At 36.7% G+C, this 19,045-nt stretch overlaps 1 pseudogene across 1 annotated transcript in view; it reads left to right on the forward strand.

The window, feature by feature from the left end:
* Positions 1 to 6,300: 6,300 nt before the first annotated feature.
* The window catches only part of LOC308414904 (tRNA N(3)-cytidine methyltransferase METTL2-like), a 35,148-nt pseudogene continuing 22,403 nt past the window's right edge, over positions 6,301 to 19,045 (forward strand). Inside the window, exon 1 of the transcript in view lies at positions 6,301 to 6,343. The product of the transcript in view is annotated as a tRNA N(3)-cytidine methyltransferase METTL2-like (transcript). The remainder of the gene's footprint in view (positions 6,344 to 19,045) is intronic.

Raw genomic sequence — 19,045 nt, forward strand, 5'->3', positions numbered from 1 at the left:
GTAGTGTGCTGGGCTTAAAAAATATCTATGAAGAGGGCATTGCTATTCTAACATATGAGCATCAAACTTGAGCATACATAATTTCTTAAATGTTTCTTAAAGGTAAGTCACAAATTAACTCAAACACAGTAGTAGATTATTTCAGTGTACCACTGTCAAAAGGAAACTGATCAACCAGACAAAACTTCAGCAAAAAGGTGCAGTTATATGAAATAATACAGAGAAATAGTGTCACAGACATTTACAAAACATTAGTCTGAACACTACAAAATATGCATTTTTATCAGCAGGACATAGATCAAACTTTTAATTAGATCACATACTGTGTTCCAATTTCATTTCTGTTACTGTGATAAAATATACTGACAATAAAACTACTTAAGGGAGAAAGGGGCTTTTCTGGCTTAAAATTCTACATTATATTTTATTATTTTGGAAGAAGTTAAGGCAGAACCCTGAGGCATCTAAGTAATAGCATATCCTTAGTAATGCAGAGTAAGAATAAATGCTTTTCTGTTTGAATATATTTAATTCATTGCTGTCAATCATACAGTTCAGGGTATGGCCCACAAAATGATAACAATGACATACAGTGTTTGTTCCCTGCACAGTCAATTCAGTTAACTTAAAAGTTTAGAAATGGTAAAAAATAAAGAGAACAACATGTTTGTTCAATACAAGATATGTTTGTGAATGAAACATGTGGTGTGTGTGCATGTGTATGTGTGTGTGTGTGTGTTCATGTGTTTGTCTGTGTATATAAACATGTATTTACATGTATCTACAACTGTGCCAAGTCTGGTTAGTTGATATTGTTGTTCTTCTGATAGGGTTACAAAGCCCTTCAGCTACTTCAGTCTATTGTCTCCTCCATTGGGGTCCTGTGCTCAGTCCAATGGTTGGATGCTCACAGTCTTTTAACTCTTAAAACCTTTCTCCAGTGACATAAATCTTTTAATGAGACCATAACTCCCAAACATACACAATCAGTGCCACCAACTGGGAACCAATTATTTCAAACATATTCACTTTGGGATGAGTTCACATTAAAGCTACCACAGTGAATAAAGATACCTACTAAAATCCAAAGGATATATAGTAGTATCCAGGACCCAAGTAGTAGAAGGAGAGAACCTATCATTACTTGAGCTCAGCCTTATGTTTAGTTGTGGGTATCAAGATCAAAAGTTTACAAGGAAAATGGAGAGATGCATTAAACTCTGTGTATGAGTTATTAGTGGTTAATTTAATATTATTGTCCACTTAGCAGAAAAAAATATTAGTAGGTTCTCTTTTAGGTCCTATGGCCTGTCTAGCCACAAGTTATTATCCCCAAAATGGGGCCAGATTTAGGTTTCATCTTGGGTGTGGGATTTAAATCTAAATAGGAAGTAGTTGGTTATTCTCATGATGCTCATGGGAATATTTTTCCAGTGAATATGTCTTACTGGTTGGTGATCATTGAATCTCGCAATGTGCATAGCTCTATAAAACTGATGATTACTTTTAACTTACCAAAGCCTGCATAGAATCTCCCAGCTATGTAGTAAGGGTGACACTTCAAAGTCAGCACCAAAATGATTTGTGAATTTTGCCCAAACTTTGTATAGCTGAATAATTTATAAATATGTTCTATTCTATTTATTTATTTATTTTTCATGTTCCATGCTAATTACCATTCAACCTATAAGAGTTTGCACTCCAACCATAAATGAATAAATATATATTGTACACTCACATCCAAGCCTACATTTGTCATTATTTGTAATTTAAACATAGCCATTCTGAATGGGGTAAGATGAAATCTCAAAGTGGTTTTGATTTGCATTTCCTTGCTGAATAAAATATTTTAAAATGCTTCGCAACCACTTGGATTTCATCTTCTGAGAATGTGCTATTCAATCTGATGCCCTATTTAGTGACCAGGTTGTTAGTTTTCTTGATGTTTATTTGGTTCTTTTTATACTATAGACATTAAGTTTCTGTCAAATATATACTTGATACAAATATTTTCACACTCGTCAGGTTGTCTTTTTGGTATACTTTATTGTACAGAGGCTTTTTTAACTTCATGAGATCATGTTTAATGGTTGTAATATCTGTGCTATTATGGTCCTATTTAGAAAGTCGTTTGTCCCAAAAAGTTCAGCCATATTTTGACTTCCTTCTCTATCAAATTTAGCATATCAGGTCATCTACTGAGGTTCTCTCTTTTTCCCCCCCACAGGAGTATTCTTTATTTTTTATATTTTCTTTTTTTATTTATTTCGGATACATTTTTAAGGTTGTAATTAAGTATTTGTGGGTACACACACACACACACACACACACACAATAATATAGGAAAAGAGGCTATTAATTTGAGGGGATAGAAGAGAGACTAGGAAGGGCTGTAGGGAGGAAAGGGGGTGTGATACAGTTCTATTTTAATTAAAATATATTCTTTTTTTTTGTTGAGCTTCACACAGTCTGTGAATTGTTTCTGGGGTGTTCAGAGCTTTCTGGGGTTAGTATCCCATTATTAGTGACTGCATATTATGTCTGTTCTTTTGTGACTGGGTTATCTCACTCAGGATGATATTCTCTAGATGCATCCATTTTCTTAAGAATTTCATTAAGTCATTGTTTCTGATAGCTGAATAGTACTCCATTGTGTAAATGTACCACAATTTTTGTATCTATTCATCTACTGAAGGACATCTGAGTTATTTCCAGCTTCTGGCAATTATAAATAGAGCTGCAACAAACATTGTGGTGCATGTATCTTTGTTTCATGTTGGAGCGTCTCTGGAGTAAATTCCCAGAAGTGGAATAAATCCCCTCAGAATTGAGTTATATTCAGCTGAAAGGGATAAGAACCTAATTTCATTATTCTATATGTAGCCATCCAGTTTGGCCAACCCCATTTAATGAATATGCTCTATTCTTCAATGTGGCTTGTTGGCTTCTTTCTCAAAAATGAAATAACTATTACAATGTGGGTTTATGTGTTTTTCTCTTAGCTTTATTCTATTGATAAACAAGTCTGATTTATGATATTGCTATGCTGTTTTTATTACTAAGATTCTGTAGTGTAATTAAAAATTTGGGTTGATGGGAGCAGCAGTGTGTGTTTTTTAATTATTTAACATCATTTTGATATCTTTTTATTCTGTTTCCTTATGAAATTTAAGATATTTTTATTTCTATAAAGAGTTATGCTATAATTCAGGTGGGGATTGTGTTGATTGCTTTTTGTAAAATAGCAACATTCACAATATTAATCCTGCCAAACTATGAGCATGGCAACAAATTATCCCATCTTCTGATATCCTCTTAATGAAATAAATTTTTTCATGGTTGTAACAAAATTACATCATTCTCATCTTCCTATTACACCTCTAAAACATCTCATGTACCTCAATTTGTGATCCTTGAAATTCAGTTGCTTTTATATATATATATATATATATATATATATATATATATATATATATATGCATATAAAAAACCTACTTAGTCTATGTAATGTTACTTGTATTCATGTTCTCAAGGATGATCATTTGGTTTTGAAAAAGCAATTTGGGTTCTTTCTGGGAAAGCCTAGTTCTTATTTCTTGTCATTTGTAGGTTGCCTGTAGTTTTTGTCTACTTCCTCCCTAATTTCTTCCATCTTACAATTTCCATTGTATAATTCTTTGACCTCCTTTATTATATTTACTCCTAGATATTTAATTATGACAAATATCTCAAAACTACTGGAGGTGGATGGGTGGGCCAATCCCTCAACTGGGGGCTGTTCCTAGTATGCATGGGGTACACATGGCTCCACATGGATATGTAGTAGAAGATTGTCTTCTCTGGTTGGCATCATTGGGTGAGAGGCCCCTTGATTCTGTGAAGGCTTGATGACCCAGGATAAAAAATGCTAGTTTGATGAAGCAGGAGTGGGTGGATGGGTAGGGGAGCACCCTCATAGAGGCAGGGGGAGGGATAAGGGGATAGGAGGCTTGTAGAGGGGAAACTAGGAAGAGGAATAACATTTGAAATGTAAATAAATAAAATAACCAATTAAAAAAAGAGCCCAACATGTAAAAAATGGATGAAAATTCTGTGTGGGAAACTATTATTTTATAAGTCAACTAAAAATTTAAAAATTATAATTTAACTAGATGGCTAAATTGTGCTGCATTTAATGCCCACTGTGCTAATTACTTATTTTCCTGTTGTGCTCCTTTTAGGTCCTCAATAATCCAATAATTAATCCATGAGTCACCTATAATCACTCATTTAGCAATTTATCCTTTAAAAATAATATATGATCATTTGTGTTGTCTGTATTTATGCTCACTGTATATTCCTCTTTACCAGTACCTTTGCATTTGTTGCAAAAATGTAATGTAATAAAATAGCTATTCATTTTTAATGGTGCCTGCATAACACATAAAACAATCTGTAATACACATGTTAGTCCTGATTTTTTGGTTTTGTTTTTTACTTTTCTGACCTCACTTATTTTCCAAAAGATCCTGTTTCCAGTCATTAATGGGGGTTAAAATTACAACATATAATTTGGGTGGAGAGAGAGCCAATCAATAGAATTACAAGGAAAGGAAACTTCTCCCAACCCCCTTTACCTTGCCCCACACTACCAACATACTACTGTGAAACAGAGAAGGTAATACATCGATCTGAGGGTAAACTCTGAGAGCCTTCCATGTCAGATTCTAACTGAGGTCTTCCAGTTCCAGATCCAGCTTACAGTGAGTTCCACTGAGACCTCAATATAAACTGCAGCTCTCCTGGTTTCATTCTTTTCTAATTTGTCCTGTTTTGTTCTGGTTTCATTTTTGTTGTTTTGTCAACCATTCATAGGACACAGTAAAAAAAAAGCCTTTGTATGTTCCAGGAACAAACCATATGTAGTGGCTAGTCCTGGTTGTCAACTTGACTATATCTGGAATGAACCAAAATCCAGAATTGGAAGGCTCACCTTTGATCCTGATCTTGAGGCTGGATGATTCAAGTTTCTGACCTGTATTTTGGCATGGAGATCTTGAGGCATAATGGCTCTGAAACCTAGGACAGTAAGACAAGGCAATCTTTGAGTTCAAGGTCATCTTGACAAAGAAAGTCACAGATCCAAGTGTGGTGGTGCACACCTTTAATCTGGGATACACCTTCTGTTGGAGACCTACATTAGGACATTGGAAAAGGAATACTCTCTCTCTTTGCCTGCTTGCCTTGTGGGACTGAGCATCGGCTAGATACTTGGATTTCCATTCTCAGCTGCTGCTGACTATTGTTGTCGAATTGGATAACAGATGGCAAGTCACTAACAAATTCCTTTACTATATAGAGACTACCCATAAGATCTGTGATTAATATGCCATCTAACCATGAGCTTTTTTATGTAATTGGTTATGCCCTCAGGACCTGCTCAGACCCAATAATATATACACCATTTATATTTGATAATGGATTGCTATATAATAAACATCTCATCACAGTGACACAGGTCACAAATAAATTGGTGTCCATTGCCAAATGTTTAATTTTCCTAAGAATTAATTGCTAAGTGCTGTCTCACAAAGGGAGAAAGTTTGTTCCATGTTATGCCAAGGCCTTGCTCCATAAGTCCAGGGACCTTTACTGTAATTCACTTATTAGTGCTTTTAAAAAGCTCAAAACAGCATCCCTGTCTATGACTGATAACTTGAGTACCATTAGATCAATGAGATTGTAATGTCCAGTGGTAGACCATGCTGTATCACAGCCTGGACACTGTAAAGGAACAGGATCTATTGTAGACCACATTCAAAGCTATATTTTTAGATCATTTAGTATTTTAGCCAAGATAACATATTCAAGTGACCAATGTGTCTCAAATCTCTAAGCATTGTTCTTGGTAAAGAGGTGCAAAGAGCAATAATTTATCCTTTACCTAAGAAGGAATATATCAATATGATCCATACCACTGAACTCCTGAAAAGAACACTGAAATAGAAATCCCTTTAGTCGTGGTGGGATTTATTTCCTATCCTCTGATGTGTATATGCATTACCAGTATCAAAGTTGTTACTCCATACTCATTTGGTAGAATCAACATAATATAATCAGTATAATTGGCTAGTATGGAATCTTTTGATAGGAAATAACTGTCAGTATTCTTATGAGCTAAACTATGATACAAGGTTAAAGAATTAATACACTTAAGGTATAATTGTAAAGGCATATTACTAGTCTTGCAAGCTGAAATCAAATGTTTTTCATGTAGTCCTTAGAAATAGGCACATAGAAATAAAAGCATTTGGTAGAGCCATGGCTCTGTACATTATACCAGGAAACCTATCAAAAGCCTCAGGTAAGAACTTACCACCTAGTATAACAGTTGCAATTGTAGTCACTGCATAGTTAACCTTGAGGTAGTCAACAGTCATTTTTCATGTTTATCTGCTTGTATAGGCCAAAAAAAATTTAAGTGGAAACATAGTAAGAACTACTATCTTACACTCTGCCCACATAAAGAGACAAATTTACCACCCCCAAGGAGTTCTGAAACACCCAGGATCAGAGATCACACCCCAACCATGATCCCAATACCTGGCTAAGCTGGGAGTCCCTGGGGCACAGGGGACAAAAAAAACTCCTACACTGACAGACACAGATTCTTCTCTGTTTGCCACTCTGCCTTGTAAAAATTCCTTGTTCTACCTCCCAACCCACTCTACACACATTCGGAGAAAACTCAACCTCCAAGAGCTCTGACACACCCAGGATGACAGGTGAGGACCCAACCCCCCAACCCCAACTAGAATACCTGGCCTAACTGGGACCACAGGGGGGCAAGGGGCAAGGGGACACAAGAACCACTGCTGAGCTAGAGACACACTTTACTGCTGGTTGGTTTCTGGACCAAGAAACAGCTCCCAACTCACTCTACACATACCCAGAGACAGGTTGATGTCAGAGAAAGCATAGCCATATAACATGAGAGATAAGCAGATGGCAAGCACAAGAATATAAGCAACAGAAAACAATGTAATCTGAAAATATCAGAAAGCAGTTCTCCTATCACACACAAATATAATTCCACCTCTAACAAAAATAACAGAAAGCAACAATCATTGGTCCTTAATATTTCAATATCAACCGACCCTATTCCCCAATGAAAAGACATAGGCTAACTGACTGGATACATAAACTGCACCCAACAGTTTGTAACATACAGGAAAGACACCTCAGAGACAAGCACAGACACTACCTCAGAATAAAATGCTGAAAATTATTTTACAAGCAAATGGTTTCAAAAAACAAGACAGAGTAGCCAATATAATATTCAATAAAATATACTTTCAAAAAATCATCAAAAAAGGATAGGGAAGAACACTACATACTCATTGTACAGGCTGGTTTTGTGTCAACTTGATATAAACTAGACTTATCACAGAGAAAGAAGACTCAGTTGAGGACATTCCTTCATGAGATAAAGCTATAAGGCATTTTTTTTTTCAACTAGCGATCAAGGGGGGGAAAGCTCAGCACATTTTGGGTGATACCATTACTGGGCTGGTAGATCTGGCTCTATATGAATGATAAGACCAAACCTAAGGATATTAAGTGTAGAAGAGAGCAAAGAGTCCCAACTAAAAGGACAAGTAAATGTCTACAACAAAATTATAGAAGAAAACTTTCCTAACCTAAGGAAAGAGATGACCAGGAACATACTAGAAGCCTACAAAATTTCAAATAGATTGGACCAGAAAAGAAATTCTTCCTGACACATAATAGTCAAAACAACAAATATATTAAACAAAGAAAGAATACTAAAAGCAACAAGAAAATAAGGACAGGTAACATATAAGGACAGACCGATCAGAATTACACCAGGCTTTTAAACAGAGACTATGAAAGCTAGAAGATCCTGGACTGATGTCATACTAACCCTAAGAGAATACTAATGTCAACCAAGGTTACTAAATCCAGCAATATTTTCAATTACCATAGACTGAAAAACCAAGATATTCCAGGACAAAAGCAAATTTGCACATTATCTGTCCAGAAATCAAGCCCTAAAAAGGATAATAGATGGAAAATTCCACCACAAAGTGGGAAACTTTATCCTAGAAATAGCAATAATAATAATAATAATAATAATAATAATAATAATAATAATAATAATAATCTTACAACAAACCCCAAAGAAAAAAGTACACAAACATAATTCTAACTTTAACAACAAAAATAGGAAACAACAATATCTCTTAAAATCAATGATTTCAATTCCCAAATAAATAAATATAAACTATAAGGCTGGAGATGTAAACAGGATCCAGCATTTTGCTGTATTCACCATGATCAATTAGGTTTCATCTCAGGGATGCAAGGATGGTTCAGTATATGGAAATCCATCAATGTCATCCACTATATAAACAAACTCAAAGAAAAAAAAACACAAGCTATCATCTCTTTAGAAGCTGAGGAAGCAATGACAAAATTCAAGACCCCTTCATGTTAAAAGTCTTGGAAATATTAGGAATTCGAGGCTCATACTTAAACACAGTAAAATCAACATATAGCAAACCAGTAACCAACATCAACCTAAAAGATGAGAAACTTGAAGCAATCCCACTAAAATTAGGGGCTAGACACTTTTGCCCATTCTCCCCCTACCTATTCTATATAATAATAGAAGTACTAGCCAGAGCAATCAAACATCAAATAGACATCAAAGGGATAAAATTTGGAAAGGAAGAAGTCAAAATATCACTATTTTCTGATGATATGATAGCATACTTAAGTGACCCCAAAAATTCCATCAGAGAACTTTTACAGCTGATAAACAACTTCAGCAAATTGACTGGATATAAAATTAACTCAAACAACTCAGTAGCCTTTTTCTACTCAAAGGATTAACAGGATGAGAAAAAATTAGAGAATTGACACCCTACACAATAGTCACAAATAATATAAAAAAAGCTTGTGGTGACCCTAAACAAGCAAGTGAAAGATCTGTATGAGAAGACCTTCAAGTATCTGAAGAAAAAAATTTAAGAAGTCCTCAGAAGGTGGAACGATTTTCTATGCTCGGGCTTTGGAATGATCCACAGAGTAAAAAATGGCCATTGTGACAATAGCAATCTACAGATCCAGTGCAATCCCCATCAAAATTCCAACTCAATTCTTCATAGAATTAGAAAGAACAATTTGCAAAGTTATTTGGGATAATCAAAAACCCAGGATAACAAAAACTATTTTCAACAATAAAAACTTCTGAAAGAATCACCATCCCTGACCTCAATCTGCATTACAGATCAATCATGGTAAAAGCTGTTTGTTATTGGTACAGAGAGACAGGCATGTAGATCAATGGAATAGAGCTGAAGACACAGAAATAAACCCTCACTCCTATTGTCACTTGATCTTTGACCAAACAGCCAAAACCATCTAGTGGAAGAAAAGACAGCATTTTCAACAAATGGTTCTGGTTCAACTAAATACAGCATGTAGAATAATGCCAGTTGATTCATTCTTATCTCATTGTACAAAGCTCAAGTCCAAGTGGGTCAAGGACCCCTAGAAGAAACAACGTATGCTGAATTTCATAAAAGAGAAAGTAAGAAAGAGCCTCAAACTCATTGGCAAAGGGAACAATTTCCTGAATACAAAACTAGTGGCTCAGGCTCTAAGATCAACAATTGACAAAGGAACCTCATAAAATTGAAAATCTTCTGTAAGGCAAAGAACACTGTCCTCAGTACAAAAGGGCAACCAACAGATTGGTAAATGATCTTTACCAACCCTACATTTGATAGAGGGCTAATATCCAAAATATACAAGTAACTCAAGATGTTATATTCCAGAGAATCAAATTACCCTATTAGCCTACAGTGCTAAGCAATGAATTCTCAACTGAGGAACCTTAAATGTCTGGAAACATCTAAAGAAATGTTAAATATCTTTAGTCATCAGAGAAATGCAAATCAAAGCAACTCAGAGATTTCACCTCACTCTGATCAAAATAGCTAAGATAAAAGCTCAGACAATGGGAGATGCTGTCAAGAATGTATAGAAAGAACACATCTTCATTACTGGTGGGACTGCAAGCTGGTAAAACCCACTTTGGGCATCAATATAGCAGTTCCTCAGAAAATTGGAAATAATTCTGCCTGACAATCCAGCTATACTAGTTTGGGAGGTAGAAGGTGAAAGAGGCCTGAGAGGGAAATATGTGGAGGGTAAAAGGACAAGGGGCTGAATCAGATATGGGAAAGGACAGGATAGAATTACAGAGGGTTAGGAAATTGCATAGAAGTATGTAGCAGTAGGAAGTGCAGAACTGGTGTTAGCCACTAGAATATTCCAGGTACTGGGGAAGCAAGAGGCTCCCAGGTACTGGGGAAGCAAGAGGCTCTCAGGACCCAACTAGGATGACTTTAGCTAAAATACCCAATAATAGGGATATATAACCCTTAGAGACCACCTTCAGTAGACAGGCACAGCCATCAGTTGAGGTATTGGGCTACATACCCATCTCAAAATGGTTAACCCAGAATTCTTCCTATCCAAAGGAAAGACAGGGACAAAAATGGATTGGTGACTGAAGGAAATGCCATACAGAGGCTGCTCTACCAAGGGCTCCATGTCATGTGCAGACACCAAACCCTGACAGTATCTAACATCAAGAAGCACTTGCTGACTGGATCCTGATATGGCTGCTCCTCAAGAGGTTCTGCCAGCACCTGGCTAACACAGATGCAGGTACTCACAGTCAACCATTGTACTGAGCTGAGGGACCCCAAGTGGAAGGATTGAAGAAATGAAGGGAATAGCAACCCCCATAGGAAGAGCAATATGACTAACAGGAGAATCCTGAGTTCTGAGGGACTAAACTGCCCACCATAGGGTATTCATAAATGGATCCATGGCTCTGGATACATATGTAGCAGAAGATGATCATATCTGGAATAAATGGGAGGTGATGCCCTTGATCCTGTGGAGGCTTGATATCCCAGGGTGGTGGAGGGGTGGGGCTAGATCAGTAAGGCAGGAGTGGGTGAATGGGTGGAGGAGCATCCTCATGGAGGCAAAGGGGAGGGGGAGAGGGGAATGGGATTGGGAGTTTCTGGAGAACTTGAGAAGGGGGAATACCATTAAAATGTAAACAAATAAAATGATTAATAAAATAGAGAATAAATTAAAGTACTTTAGAAGGAATTTACAAATAATATGTATGTTAATTGTGAAAAAATAACCACTACTTTTGCCTCTTTTGAAACATTGATAAGGGATTTCTGTAAGTCCTCCAATGATATGTCATTGGGTTTTTGTTGTTGCTATTGTTATAGTTGTTGTTCTTTGCTATTGTTACTGAAAGGGGAAGCACAATGGCTCTCATTTGACATTTCAAATCATAATAGCCCTTAATTCACAGGTTTGGGAATCACTGTGGGAATTCTGCCAACTTCTAATTATAACTATCCCAACTAAGCATTCTGGAACAGAGAACATAGACACAGGACTAAATTGAGAAACCAATGAACCTCCAGTGTGTGGACTTTGGCTAAAACTCCATCAATAACTTTTTATGCAAAAGCCTTTACTTCAGCAGGAGGACCAAAGTGCTTTTGATCCTTTAAATTATTAGTCTCTGAGAGTTTGGTGTCTTGAGCATCATTAGCATCCTCTTAAACATCTCTATCTAAAGCTATAGGATCCCACTAAATCCAAACCACTACCCTCACTACATCTACTGCTTACCCCCTTACAGTGTGGGAGACAAATTTACATTGCAGTTTGGTCAATTATATTATTATTTAGTTTAGCATCATTAGTCTGTATTTTTCATCTTTATCTTCACTTCTTCAACCTATTTTCAGACACACACAGCAAATACTATTGCATGGAATAGATGGAAAATAAAAAAAATATTCTACATGTACTTTATATTTATGGTAACTAGTGGAATTTTAATGCATGCTACCAAACCTCTAAAAGAGTTGCCAAAATGCTTTTAAAAATCTGTACATGTATCTCTCTTCTCTAAATAAGAATAAAATTATATTAGTGTTTGGGTTTGATTTTTATTAGTTTGATTCCTGTGACTCCTGAAAATACAATTCTTCTTGAAGAAAAATTTCTTTTTTTAAAAAATTTATCGGATATTTTCTGTATTTACATTTCAAACGTTACCCCTGCTCCCATTCCCCCTCCCCCTCCACTTGTTTCCATGAAGACCCACACTCTACTGATGACCCTCTCTACCTCAGTGCTTTGACATTCTCCTAAACTGAAAAAATAAGCCTTCACTGGACCAAAGACCTCTTAACTCATTGATGCAGAAAATGCTATCCTCTGCTACATATGCAACAGGAGCCATGTGTCTCTCCATGTGTGCTCAATGGTTGGTGTTTTAGTACATGGGAGTTGTGGAGACTTTAGTTGGTTGATAATGTTGTTCTTCCTATGAGGCTTCAAACCTTTTTCAGCTTCTTCAGTCCTTTCTTTAGCTCCTTTATTGGGGTCCCCACATTCAGTTGGATGGTTAGCTCTAAGTATGCTCAGCTGTATCTGTATGACTCTGGATGAGCCTCTGAGGAGGCATCTATATCTGGTTCCTTTCAGTAAGCACTACTTGGCATTAGCAATATTGTTTGGTTTTGCTGGCTGCATATGGGTTGGATCCACAGGTAAGGCAGTCTCTGACTGATCTTTTCTTAAATTCCTGTTCCATTATTTGACCTTGTATTTCCTCCTGTGAGTGTTTTTGTTCTACATTCTAAGAAGGACTGTGGCATCCACATTTTAGCCTTCCTTTCTTTTGAGCTTCATAAGTTCTGTGTATTGTTTCTTGGTTATTCAGAGCTTTTGGGGGGCTAGTATCCACTTACCAGTGAGTGCATACCATCTGTGTTCTTTTATGACTGGGTTACCTCACTCAAGATGATAGTTTCTAGAAAAATCCATTTGCCTAAGAATTTCATAGTCATTGTTTCTGTCAAATTTTCTGTATCTATTCCTCTTTAAGGACAACCAGGTTCTTTCCAGCTTCTGGCTCTTATAAATAAGGCTGCTATGAACACGGTGGAACATGTGTGTTTGTAATATGTTGGATCAAAGGAGGTCCTTTCTATTTGTCAATTCTTCTTCTTAGAGTATAAGCCACTGATGTTCTGTTCAAGAAATATTCCCCTGAGCCTATGTGTTTTAAGCTCTTTCCCACATTTTGTTCTAATAGTTTCAGTGTACCTGGTTTTATGTGGAGGTCTTTAATCCAATTGCACATGAGCTTAGTAGAAGGAGATGAGAAGGGATTGATTTGCATGTTTTTGCATGCTGAGTGCCAATTGAAGCAGCACCATTTGCTGAAGAGGCTGTTCTTTTTCCATTGAATAATTTTAGTTAAAGATCGGGTGACCATAGGAGTGTGGGTTCATTTCTGGATCTTCACCTCTGTTCCACTAATTGACCTGCCTATCTCTGTACCAATACCATGCTGTTTTTATCACATTTGATCTGCAATATACCTTGAGGCCACACATGGTGATTCCTCAGGAAGTTCTTTTATTTTTGAGAATAGTTTTCTCAAAAGAAAACAAACAAAAACCCCAAAACACATCTCCTGGTTTTGCTGATTCTTTGTATAGCTCTTTTTGTTTCTACTTGATTGATTTTTGCTCTGAGTTTGATTATTTCCTGTTGTCTACTCCTCTTGGGTGTATCTGCTTGTTATTGTTCTGGAGCTTTCACCTGTACTGTAAAGCTGCTAGTGTATGCTCTCTCCAGTTTCTTTTTGGAGGCTCCCAGAGCTATGCATTTTGCTCTTAGTACTACATTCATTGCATCCCATAGGTTTGGGTATGCTTGCCTTTATTTTCATTAAATTCTAAAATATCCTTAATTTTTTTATTTCTTTTTTGACTGTATTATCATTGAGTAGAGTATTGTTATACTTCTATATGTATGTGAGCTTTTTGTTGTTTTTAAAGACCAGCCTTAGTTTATGATGACCTCGTAGGATACCTGTGAGTATTTAGATCTTGTATGTTTAAGTCTGTTTTGTGACTGACTATGTGGTCAGTCTTGGAGAAGGTGCTGTGAGGTGCTGAGAAAAAGGTATATTCTTTTATTTTAGGATGATATATTCTATAGATATATGTTAAATACAATTGGTTCATAACCTCTGCTAGTTTCACTGTGTCTCTCTTCTGTTTCTGCTTCCATGATCTGTCCATTGATGAGAGTCAGGTATTCATGTCTCCCATTGTTATTTTGGGGTACAATATATTCTTTGAGCTTCAATAAGGTTTCTTTTATGAAAGTGAGTGCCCTTGTATTTAGAGCATTCATGTTCATTATTGAGAGTTTGTCTTGAGAGAATTTTCCTGTGATGTATAAGAAATTTTTTTCCTTATCTTTTTGATATCTTTTGGTTGAAATTCTATTTTATTCGATATTAGAATGGCTTTTTCTGAGGTACTTCTGGGTGCTCAGCAGTCTGCTGGAGGGCCCTGAGGCCTGATGGCAGTGACCCGTTATCTCTCTCTCTCTCTCTCTTTCTCTCTCTCTCTCTCTCTCTCTCTCTCTCTCTCTCTCTCTCTCTCTCTCTCTCTCTCTCTCCTAGATGGGATTTTATTGCTGTGAATAGATACTATGACCAAGGCAAATCTTATAAATAACAACTTTTAATTGAGGCTGGCTTACAGGTTCAGAAGTAAAATCCATTATCATCAAGAAAGACCATGGCAGCATCCAGGCAGGCATGGTGCAGATGAAGCTGAGGGTTCTATATCTTCATACAAAGGAAGCCAGGAACAGACTGAGCATCCTCAGACAGCTAGGAGTATCTTCAAGCCCACCCCCAGAGTGACACACTTCTTTCAACAAGGCCACAATAGGGCCACTCCCTGGGACAAGCATATGTGAACCATCTCTCTCTCTCTCTCTCTCTCTCTCTCTCTCTCTCTCTCTCTGTGTGTGTGTGTGTGTGTGTGTGTGTGTGTGCATGTGTGTTTGTCTCTCTGTCTATGTTTCTGTGTCTTTCTCTGTCTCCATCTCTCTGTCTCTCTCTCTCTGTGTCTCTCTGTCTGTCTCTCTCTCTGTCTGTCTCTGTCTGTCTGTCTGTCTGTCTGTCTGTCTCTCTCTCTCTCTCTCTCTCTCTCTCTCTCTCTCTCTCTCTGTGTGTGTGTGTGTGTGCGTGTGTGTTTGTCTCTCTGTCTATGTTTCTGTGTCTTTCTCTGTCTCCATCTCTCTGTCTCTGTCTCTCTGTCTGTCTCTCTCTCTGTCTGTCTCTGTCTGTCTGTCTGTCTGTCTGTCTCTCTCTCTCTCTCTCTCTCTCTCTCTCTCTCTCTCTCTGTGTGTGTGTGTGTGTGTGTGTGTGTGTGTGTGTGTGTGTTTGTGTGTGCTGGAATTGACCCGTTCTCAGAGAGCACCCTGCTATCAGTGCCCTGAGAGTTCCTGATGGTCGCTCCTAGAGAGTCACTGTGGGGAGGGGTGTGGGGACTCACCCATGGGCTCTGGTGGAAGAACGCTTCAGAAGCTCTTTTAGGTGCTCAGAGTCTGCAGGCAGGCCCGGAGTCATGATAGAATTGACCTGGCTCTCTCTCTCTGAGTCTGAAAGTCAAAAAAATAAAACCTTTACATTTTGCTTATATAAATTCATAATTGTGTGATTTTAAGACATAGCTCATTCTTTCACTTTGTTACTTTTTTCAAAATACTTGAAACCACACGTTGGTATTATTTTTCAAAAATGTTTAACATTTTTGTGTATAAAGTCACCAAATTCCTTGATTTTCATATGAAATATGTTTTTTTCAGGCATAATTCTTAACATAATTTAAACTTTGTATCTTCAGTGTTCTTTCTATGCTACCAAGGGAGATATTAGTAACTAAAGGTTTTATAGAATTGGAGAGACGGCTCCTGTATGCAATCAAGGCCATCAAAAATATTACAGTGACATTTCTCTAGAAACATCTATAGTTAGCCAAGGTTCTACATATGAGCAAAACTGTTATAATGATATATACACGAAGGAATGTTGTTAAATTCTTTTTTTATATCATGGGGATTCATAGTGGCTGTCTTTACACTGGGGAGGCTACGGATCAGTTAGCCAGTCAATCAATACCCAATCAAGTGCTAAAAGTTGAAAGTATTTATACATCTTTAGTCAGCATTGGAATGATGGAAACAATGAGTTCTCATGTCAAAGAAGAATCAACCCATGACTGCACCAGTAACAAGGTAGGTGAACTGGATGTGAACATATAAAGAGTGTTAAACTTTCTAACATAATAAGAATGCAACTGAAATCCTTTTTTCATTGAGCCATGCTTTTCTCATGGGAACTCCTTTTCTATGTTTGCTACTCAAAGGTACTACCCACACTGGAGATAGGCATTACTTCCTCAAATACTTAGATCAGTTTTTATGAGAGCACATACTCATGCATGTTTATGGGAAACTATATTGCTGTAGGCATTCTGTGTCTGAAAGTTTTACAATATTTTTGTTTACTCTTCTGCAATTTTCTCCAAACCTTAAATGTGGCATTGCATTGCAGATGAATCCATTGGACTTAGACACTAGTCACTTATTCTCTACATTTTGACCACTTTAGAATCTCCATAGTAGCTTCTTTATGCTGTGAAAATAAGTTTATTGGATGAGGGGTGAAAGCTATAATTATATGTGGGTTTAAAGATAATTGCATACAATGCAGTTATAAAATTAGTGTTTAAGTAAAGGAGCAAGAGTAGGCTTTATTAGCCCTATCTCCAGTCCAACCATGGGTAGCTGGATAGGTTTATATTATCAGAGAAACATTCCATCATGTTGAGCAGGCCATTAGGTTATACATAGTATTATACCTACATAAAGAACTACGGGCATTCAATGTTTGATGAAAGAGAGAATTTTTAATCATGAATTTGGGAAGGGACATAACACAGGAGAATTTGAAAGAGAAAGGTGAGAGTGATACAGATGTAGTGTGCAGATATGAATTTCATCCAAAATTAAAAGATAAAGAAAAATTATTCCTTATGTATACATGCAACTACTTACCACTTAACTGATTCTATATCCAGCCAAGATCACAGCCAAGATTAAGTAACAGAGTGGAAGTGTTCATTCGATAAGAGAATATCATAAATACCACCATAAAATTGGGCAACAAACATATTAATTATAATAATATCCTATAGATATTTTAATATCCAAATAAAATTTACTAAGAAAATTTAAAACTTACTCAAATTTACTATAAAAATAGAAAACAAAATTTACTGAGAAAGAAACTAAAGTTAAATGGATAATGTTTATACTTATGAATGGGTAAAATGTACAGGAAGAGATAGAACAAACTAAAAGCAGCTTGGTTTCCTGGCTCCTCTCAAAGCATATTTTTCCTTGTAATATCTGGAAGGAAAAGTTGCCCTGGAAGCCCTGATATACAGAGTAAAGCTAAAAAAGCTACTTAAGTTCTTTAATAGATTCATTACTTCTTCTGGAGAAGCTGACAGAAAAGGAAGTGTACCTGCTTTCAGCTCTTTGACATGATAAAGAATGTCGTAAGAAAACCTATGCCAAGAACAGAGACAAAATGTTACAAAAGAAATTATATCTTGTTCTTCTGGAGAAGAAAAATATAAAAAATTACTAAAGATTAGACAGAAGGAAGAAATGTCCACGTTTCTTTGTCTATCTACCATACACCATTCATAGAATTCCATAGGAAAAGAAAGACTCTTTTGGGTCAAAGAAATGAAAATATGAATAAAGAAGGGATGCAAGATATGCTCTCATATCTCTCCCTGTATGTCAGTCTGTTCTCTGTCCATCCAAATGGATCTATTGTTTTCTCTCTTCCTTTTTTTTTGTTTCATTCACTGTTTGGCACTAACTGTAAAAATAATTCTTTAAATGATATAAACTGATGTTGTTTTCCATATCTGTCAAGATTAATGACTAATAGAATGTAGATGAAAAAATTTATATATGACCACTTGAGTTTACTTCTTTATTGGGTATGTGTGTGGAAGAATCTGTAATAGTCTAGACACTAGATCTACAAAGTAGACCATTGCATGTGTTATATGCTAAATTGACAGAAAATAGATTCTAGAGAAGAAGAGGTGGGTGGGAGAAGGATTATGGGAATGAATAACTGGGAAGGGACCATTGAGTAGGAAGTTAAGTGAATGAATGAAAAATTAAATTTTTCAAAATCTAGAAATTTGAAAACTGACATTTAAACTATAGATCAAGGAATGAAAGGTATACAATACACAACAAACCACCAATTTAAAAATATTAATCACAATTATTATTGAGCACTCCGCTTATATCTGCCATCTGCATCTCTTATTTTTTGATATTTTATTTCTTTACATTTCAAATGTTATCCTCTTTCCCAGTTTCTTCTCGAGAACTCTACTCTCCTATTGCCCTCCTCCTGCTTCTATGAGGGTGCTCCTCTACCCACTTCCACCTCCATACTCTGGTATTCCCCTACACTGGGCCTTTACAGGACCAAGAGACTTCCCTCCCATTGACAACCGACAAGGCAATCTTCTGCTAAATATGTGGCTTGAGCCATGGGTCCCTCCATTTGTACTCTTTGGTTGGTGGTTTAGTACCTGGGATCTCTGGGAGGTCTGGTTGGTTGATATTGTTGTTCTTCCTATGGGGTTGCAAACCCCTTAAACTCCTTAAGTCCTTTCTCTAACTTCTCAGTTGGGATTTCCTACTCAGTTCAATGGTTTGCTGCAAGCTTCCACCTCTGTATTTGTGAGGCTTTCATAAAGCCTCTCAGGAGACAACTATATCTGGCTACTGTCAACAAGTACTTCTTGGCATCCACAATGGTTGTCTGGGCTTGGTGTTTGTATTTAGGATGGATCCCCAGGTGGGGCAGTATCTGGATGGCCTTTCAGTCAGTCTCTCTTCCACACTTTGTCTCTGTATTTCCTCCCTTTTGTTCCACCTTCTAGGAAAAACTGAAGCATTCACACTTTGGTCTTTCTTCTTCTTCAGCTTCATTTTGTCTGTAAATTCTATC

Source organism: Micromys minutus (assembly GCF_963924665.1).
Source record: "Micromys minutus genome assembly, chromosome: X".
Classification (NCBI taxonomy): domain Eukaryota; kingdom Metazoa; phylum Chordata; class Mammalia; order Rodentia; family Muridae; genus Micromys; species Micromys minutus.